The sequence below is a fragment of the Hippopotamus amphibius genome, chromosome 10 (assembly GCF_030028045.1).
Source record: "Hippopotamus amphibius kiboko isolate mHipAmp2 chromosome 10, mHipAmp2.hap2, whole genome shotgun sequence".
Classification (NCBI taxonomy): domain Eukaryota; kingdom Metazoa; phylum Chordata; class Mammalia; order Artiodactyla; family Hippopotamidae; genus Hippopotamus; species Hippopotamus amphibius.
In genome coordinates this window covers 68,529,279-68,537,113 of record NC_080195.1, presented here as the reverse complement: position 1 = coordinate 68,537,113, position 7,835 = coordinate 68,529,279, and the positions used below count along the sequence as shown (strand labels likewise).

At 44.9% G+C, this 7,835-nt stretch overlaps 1 protein-coding gene across 3 annotated transcripts in view; it reads left to right on the top strand.

Annotated features, from left to right (window-relative positions):
• The first annotated feature begins 2,923 nt into the window (after positions 1-2,923).
• The window catches only part of NXPE3 (neurexophilin and PC-esterase domain family member 3), a 47,937-nt gene continuing 43,025 nt past the window's right edge, over positions 2,924-7,835 (top strand). The window contains exons 1-3 of one of the 3 annotated variants that reach the window (XM_057697291.1): positions 2,924-3,055; positions 3,780-3,910; positions 6,017-6,208. The gene's annotated coding sequence lies outside the window, so the exon portion shown is untranslated. The remainder of the gene's footprint in view (positions 3,056-3,779; positions 3,911-6,016; positions 6,209-7,835) is intronic. The other 2 variants (XM_057697292.1, XM_057697293.1) reach the window with 2 other exon arrangements.

The following is a 7,835-nucleotide window of genomic DNA, read 5'->3' as shown; positions in this document are numbered from 1 at the left end:
CAGTTTTTTTTTGTTTTATTCTTTTAAGCAATTCAGTTTTGAGTCTTTCTAAAGCACTCAACTATGTTTTCCAAGAATATTTTCTTTTGACACTTGATTGCAAAGGTTCATATAATAGATAACTAGATCATATAATTATAACAACATTATAAGTGGCATAAACTGGTTTAGAAACAAACAGAGCTCGAATTGGTGAGACTGGAAGTACACGCTCTGAAGAGAGGATTGAGAGCAAGTCAGTATAACAAAGGTTTTTGTGTACTTTCTCTTTTGTCTTTGAAGGAAAAGAAAATCTTTTTGTACTTCAAAAAAGACTCTTCCAGGGATTTCCCTGGTGGTTAAGACTCCATGCTTCCAAGCTCAGCACAAACCATGACCTTTTATCTCTTGGTAAGGAAGTGTTCCAAGCCAAAGTCTCATGCATGAAACACTGCCTTTCCCAACAAGAGGCAATTAAAGTTGAATGAGATCATAGGGTTGCACCCTAACCTGATGAGAATGGTGTCTTTATATGAGGAGGAGGAGACACCAGAGAGTTCTCATTCTCTCTGCCACATTAGGACACGGTGAGAAGGTGTTTATTTACAAGCCAGAAAGGGAACTGTCACCAGGAACTGAAATCAGCTGGCATCTTGAAGTGGGGCTTCTAGCCTCCAGAACTATGAGAAAATAAATTTCTGTTGTTTAAGCCACTCAGCCCATGGTATTTTATTATGGCAGCCTGAGCAGACTAATACAGGCACCAAATACCTCTTCTAGTCTCCTACCCTCGGCAGCTTCCTCTCACTGTCTCATGGTGTTTTAGAATAGGGTGGTTGGTATCCAATGTGATAACAGTCATTTATTTTGAACAATGGCTTGATGGTTCTTGGGGCCCAAATTTCAGTCACTTGTTCAAAAGGAGGAAGCAGAGGAACTGAACCAGGAGCTAACGTGGGCTCAGGAGTACTTATACCACAAGCTTCTGCCATTGAAGATGAAGCCAGATTTGCTGGTGAATATCCCTCAAGTTAGCTGCATCAGAAACAAGCTTAATTTGCTTTTGTTTATGTAAACTTAGGATGCACTCTTTGCTTTACTTAGAGAAACAAAGTTTAGTAATATTAGCATCTAAACCATTTCTGCAGACAGGTCAGAAATGACCAGTTCCTTTGGTTTCATATCAACACATACAAACCTATGTCCTCATTTTTTCCCCAAGCTCAAAGTTAGGTTATCATAAATGCAACATTTAGAAATTCCTTATGCTATGTCATAACCTGAGACTGGGAATTCAAGAGGAAGAGATTTGGGACAGTCTTCTAGGTAGTTTTCATTTGTTTTCTCACTTATTCCTGAGTGCAGGTAGTGTTGCCCCTAATTTACAGTTGAGGAAATGAACTTAGAGAAGTAATTTATCTAGGAGGGATGGCACTGCTAATCAGAGACAAAGCTGTGGATTAGACTCAGTCAGGCTAGGCGCCAAAGTGTATGTTTTTTTGTACAGTTATTCTGCATTGGGAGTGTGGTGCCTTTGCAGTCAGAGATCTTTTAAGAATCTAGTAGTGAGGGACTTCCCTGGTGGTCCAGTGGTTAAGACTCTGCCCTCCCAATGTAGGTGGCCAGGGTGCGATCCCTGGTCAGGGAATTAGAGCCCTCATGTCACAACTAAGACCTGGTGTAGCCAAATAAGTAAATATTAAAGAGAAAAAAAGAACCTAGTAGTGATGGACAGGCATCTCTGGTCCCTGCCACTCTTGTTTGTGTCTGTAATAACTGTAAAATACAAGATCACTCAAATGCCTTAGGGTAATGAGTGCCTGTGTGAATGAGGGTTAATAAGGATCACTAATGTGGTCCAAAACCATGACTAGAACTAAACATGTTCTGTTTAAGTATTTGCCACCTGCCAGACAACCAAACCGTGAAAGATAGATGGCAGGGAGTCCACCTAGTGGAAGACAGGACTTAATTAGAGCAGAAGTCGATCATCAGGCACAGAGGCAATGAAAACCACCTTTTATGAGTACAAAAGGCTGATCCTCAAGAAAGAAGAACGAAATGATTACCCCAGAAGAGACTGCCCCATGTAGAACCTCCTTTTATTCCAGTCATACGGGTCACCCATGCATTCAGACCTGCCATGAAAACTTCTGAATGAGCACATAGAGTCCATTGTGGTCAGTAAATGTCATATAATTTGACCTTGAGACAATCAACTGGGGAAGTCTGCTTTTCGAGCCTGCGTTTTGCTGGGATAACCCCACTGTGTTCCCAGCCCTGAGGAACACAGAGCACCCCAGTCATCCCTTCCAGATTCCTGAGCAAGTGCTTCTGTCTTCGAAGGACTCCTCTCAGTTCCTGAATTTCACATAGTTGCTACCGACGCTTTACCGCTTAGAAGCAAGTCCAAAATAGAAGTGGAGGGGCCGGGGGGAAGTAGTCAGGCCTTTTTGTTAGAAGACCCATATCACGTACAGGGGGAGTAAAAGCCACGGGGTTGTTTTAAGGGCTAATAGAATACGTCGACAAGTTTAAAGTAAGGAAAGATTCAAAGACCCGCCGGCTCCGTGCTCGAGCTTGGCACATCGTGTTTCTCTGGTGCAGGGCACAAAACACTGTGCCACGGAGGAGAAAGACGGCCCAAGCAGGGGCATCTCCGGATCGGTCATTTTTCGGTGCCAAGAAAAAAGCTTCGAAACAGATGCTCCCTGGGGAAACCCTGATGTCCGAAGGCGGCAGGAGCCGGGTCCCGACAGGGGCCAGAGCTCAGACCACAGGGCGACAGCAGCAGGACACCCCGCGCGCGAGACGCGGCGCGGAGCTCGACAGGCGCCAACGCTGCGTCCTGATTCTGCGGGACGTTCTGCGCTCGGAGCCCGCGGCTGTCAGTCAGCGTCATCGGCCCGCCCCTCCCACAGCTCAACCAATCGCAGCCGGGGGTCGGGGGTGAGGCCAAGGAGCTGGGCCAGGAAGCCCGGGCCAGTCGGCCTGGTGCAGCGGCGACGGACGGGGGCGACCGGGGCGCCCGGGTCCCCGGCAGCCGGAGAGTGCACGGCGGGAGGCCGGGCTGGAGGTGAGTGTCGGCCTGCGGCTTGTGCTCCGGCGCCGGGCCGGGCCGGGCGGCTGCCGCCCGAGCGAACCATGACCCGGCTCCTCCCGGGCGCCTCTCGGCTGCCAAGCCCCTTCCTCCGCGCTTTGGCTCCCGAGCTCCTGGCCGGGTGCAGAGGAGCTGCAGCCCCGGGGGTCATGGCTGGGGCACCTGAGCCTGGAACGGGAGGCTCCGGCCCGAGGCTGGGCAGAGTTGGAGCCCCCCGGCTGCCGCAGCTGGTCCCGGGGCGGGGCTGGGCGCGAGCATCTCCATCCTCAGCTTTCCCGACTTGCTGCAGCGCCCGCGGGAGCAGCCGCAGCGCCGCGGAGCCCAGACTTCTGGGCAGCCAGAGACCCCTCCCGCTAACACTTTTTCTAAGCGAGTGCGGGGCCGTTGGAGACGCCTTGCTCCTCTGCCCGCATCTCCAGTCCCATCGCTTCTCCGAGCCCAGCTGCTTTTTGGCTGGCGGTTCTCTCATGCGTTGGACTGTTCTGGTTTTACTGAGCTGCCGTTTTGGGACATCACATTCAGGTCGCTTGGGTAGAGTGTGACTTTACAAGGTGTGATGTGCATACTCTGCCTGGCCTGTCGTTCATCTCCACTTGATCAAGACCACTAGGATGGTGGTAAGAGGGAGTCTCAGGCAGGATTTATACAATATTTGTACTTGTCGGTAAAATTTTCCTTGCTTTTATTATTTACTCTAAAGGAGGATTGTTGCCACATTTTTTAAAAATAAAAGATCACGCTGCGCTGATGGGTCTCCCCCGTCCTCACTGTGGTTAATTATCATTTGGAACATCGGCGTGTGCTTGAAGCTGGCGGCACTCCCAGACCCTGGTAATTAATTGTCTCAATTCATGCAGTAGAACAGCGCACTGTTCCTCCATAGTGTTTGGGTTCTGCTTTTCTTTGACGGTGTTCAGTATCTTCTCTCTGTGTCTTTCATCCTCATAGTCTCTCAGGGCCTGATATAGTGCAGTTATTTGTTACTGAGAAAGGAAACGAAGGGATAGATCGCTGAAGTAGAGTTGGCTGTCCCCATTGCCCCAGAATCGGATTGTCATGGAGGAACAATGTAGGTTACAATTCAGACATCATTTCTGAAAGGCCATCCCTGACCAATCTGTACAAATCACACCCTCTGGCTACTCTATACCAGTGGTTCTCCTGCCTGGCTGTATATTATAATTATCTGCAGACCTTAAATAAAAAGCTGTTTCTCGGGCTCTACTCCTATGGATTCTGATCCAGTTGGTTGAGTGGCGTGCAGACATTGGTATTTTTATAAGTTTCGGGGATGATATTAACGGGCATGCAAGGTTAAAGACCACTGCCTATCAACATGCCCTATTTTTTTGTTATAGCACTTACTGCTTTGTGACTTATTTAACTGATTTGTTTACTTCTTTACCCTGCTTCCCCCTCCACCCCCCCCCCCCCCCGGGTATTATGAAAGCATTGGGGTGCTGCTTTGAAAGAAGGGAAGGCCTGGGTGAGTCAGCATTTTGGGCATGTGAGGTGGGGGTACGTGAAAGAAAAATGGACTGGGGAAACAAGTCCTGTAGACTTCGGTCCCTGTGCAGACTTCTGTCCTTGCTTCATTTTTGTCCTAGGATTGATCTTATTTGGTTGACCCATCATTGTCATGGTCTTGGATGAGTCTCCAGTTCTTTCTCTAGCCATCGCCCTGTTAAGTTTCAAACCCTTATTCAGCACCTTATGAAATACAGCTTCTCTTTGGAAAGTCTGAGATAGGAACATTTAAGTTGGGTATATTCCATGTAAATCTGTGCTTTTGTCTTTTATGTGGGAGGTCCTTGTATTCTGAATTGAAATTCCAGATACTTGCTCTGACAAGTACATTTATGTGGCAAGCAGGTCAGAGTGTTTAGGATGGAGACTGTCCCAGAAACTGGATGTGTGGTTGTTCAGTAATACATTGTTTTTGTGAAGTGGTTGTTGAAGAATGTTAGCCCTCAAGAGGGTGGGGTTGCTGCCTAATTTTTTTTTTGTACTGAACTCAAGTATTTCATTTGTGTTACTGACAAGTGTAATTCCAATTGATATAAGCAATCACTTTGTAATTCTCTTGTGAGATGGGGGTGGGAAGTCAGGTACCTAATGGCAGTATCGGGTTGTTGCCACAGGCCGTAAATAATTTAGATTGGCTGGTAAATAGTCTTAATCAAAATTTGGCAAAACAGACCCAGCAGACCATGGATTTTACTTTTCGCTTGTCCTTTGAACATAAATATGAAGCATGAGTAAGTGGTGTACTAACACTTCAGAAAGATTTGAAAACAAGACTGCTCAAGTTGAGATTCCTCATGGAGTGATCACAACTCTTAGATGTGTCCAGATACCTCTTGTTTTCTCTAGTGATAGGATGGAGCATTGAACTACGTGATTATTCTAGTCTTTATGAAAGATAAGGACCTACTGTATAGCACAGGGAACTATACTCAGTACTCTGTAATGGCCTATATGGGAAAAGAATCTAAAAAAGAGTGGATATATGTGTGTGTATATATATATATATATATATATATATAACTGATTCACCCTGCTGTACACCTGAAACTAGCACAGCATTGTAAATCAACTATATTCCAATAAAAATTAAAAACAAAAAACATATGGAGCTTTTATCTGTGGTTTATATTTTTTCCAGTTATATTGCTATTTATAAGGTTTTGACCTTTAGCTCAGACCTGAGAGTGATTTGCCCTGTATAAGTTCATGAATATAAATAGCCAGTTATTGGGTTTTTTTTTTTATTACTAGGAAAGGAAATGTTCCTATCCTTACTCTGCCCACGACTTTGTGCTGAAATCTCTGTACATCTCTTTGCTATAAAATTGTATTCTTGATGTCAAATATATTTTCCTTTGCTTCATTTTCAGTATCTTTAACCTGTATTTCATGTGCTTATCTCTGTTGCAGCAGGAAGAATGGTATAAAAATGGAAAACATCAACATGTGCTTCGAATGTTACAAGAAAAGAATAAGGGTTATCACGATGGCTTGAATTCAGACTTTACACTGGAAGGAAAGTTAGATGTAAACCCTAATTTCTTAATTCTAATAAATATCTCTTCTTGGGAACTGGAAATTCCCCCCCCCCCCAAAAAAAAGGTAAATTAAATGCAATTATATATTTTTATTTTTTGTTTGATCTAGGAAATTTTTTTTTAGAGTCATGCCTATCTAGCACTATTGTTCTTACTCAATTCTAAGGCAGTTTGAGATACCGAATGATATTTTCCTGTTCTCTTTGCAAATAGATATCTTATTATAATGCCGAGGTTTTACATTTGTAGGAAAAACCCAGAAATCTGTTAGAGATTTCTTTTTTCACCTTGGAATCTTTCATTTTAAATTTGTTTTCGTATATCTGATTTAATGCCTTGATTTCCCCTTATGGCTCATCTTTAATTATTACTCTTAGAAACCAGCTTTATTCCTCATATTTGTGATTTTTATTTCCTGGTGAAGATGAAGGAGAAGAACAAAAACTGCCCAGAGGTGACAACTATCAACGTTTTAGTATGTGTCTTTTCAAGAGAGCTCTGTCTAATACACCTCAGGCTGTATCTATTTAGGTGTACAGATGGGTCTCTCAGTCTCAGTGTTCCACCTGCTTGTAGCAAGAAGTCAGATGTTTTCTTGGCATGACTCTCCATAATGATTTTTATAAGAAGTCCCTGGCTTTGAGGGATTTCTTGCATATTTGCTTTGCTGCCTGTAAGGCCTTTTGTTCCTTTAGCTCTGAAGTCTGCTGCCCTTGTTATCCTTCCGCACCACTGACCATTGCTGTACTGTTGCTGACCAGCTCTGAACCGCACTGATGTCTTCTGAACTGCTGGCCTTCACTCAGTACATAGACCACGGCCACCATGGGGTAGTCTAGTTCCTGTGGAGTATTATCTTTGGTCTTCTCTCTCTGGCCATCAGGGTAACGTATGATTCTTGTGGCCAACTCCTTGAGAAGAGGTTCTGCTGAGGAGCAGTTGGGACCCTGGTGACAGAGTTATTTCCTTTATTTCACAACCATTTCCTTCCTAGAATTTATAGGCACTTCAGGGTGGGTAGGTAGCTGGGTGTTGGAGAGGAGTGGTATTAGGGAGCCATGAAGTGGTTAGTGCAGTCTTTCACGGTAACTGGCAGCTCTGTGGAGGTGGCCAGGAATGGGGGATTTATTCCTCTTTAAGTAACTATTTTATTTATTTTTGGCTGTGTTCGGTCTTCATTGCTGTGTGTGGGCTTTCTTTAGTTGTGGTGAGCCGGGGGCTACTTTTTGTTGAGGTGCACAGGCTTCTCATTGTGGTGGCTTCTCTTGTTGCGGAGCACGGGCTCTAGGTGTGAGGGCTTCAGTAGTTGTGGCACACAGGCTCAGTAGTTGTGGCTCATGGGCATATTGCTCTGCGGCATGTGGGATCTTCCCAGACCAGGGCTCGAACCCATGTCCCCTGCATTGACAGGCAGATTCTTGACCTCTGCACCACCAGGGAAGCCCCATTCCTCTTTAATTTAGGAGGGAAATACCTCTTGCCTAATATGAGTGTAAGCTTTGACAGGGGAATTTCTGGCACTTAGTACAGTGTGTGGTACAGAATAGGCCTTCATAATTATTGTGTGGATTGTTGAATCAACATATATATCATGTAAAGAGCTAAGTACTGGGAAGGAATCAAAAAGTATGATGCATTGTTATCCTGAAGTTGCAATTCTCTGATATACAGTTTCTGTTTTTTTAAAAAAT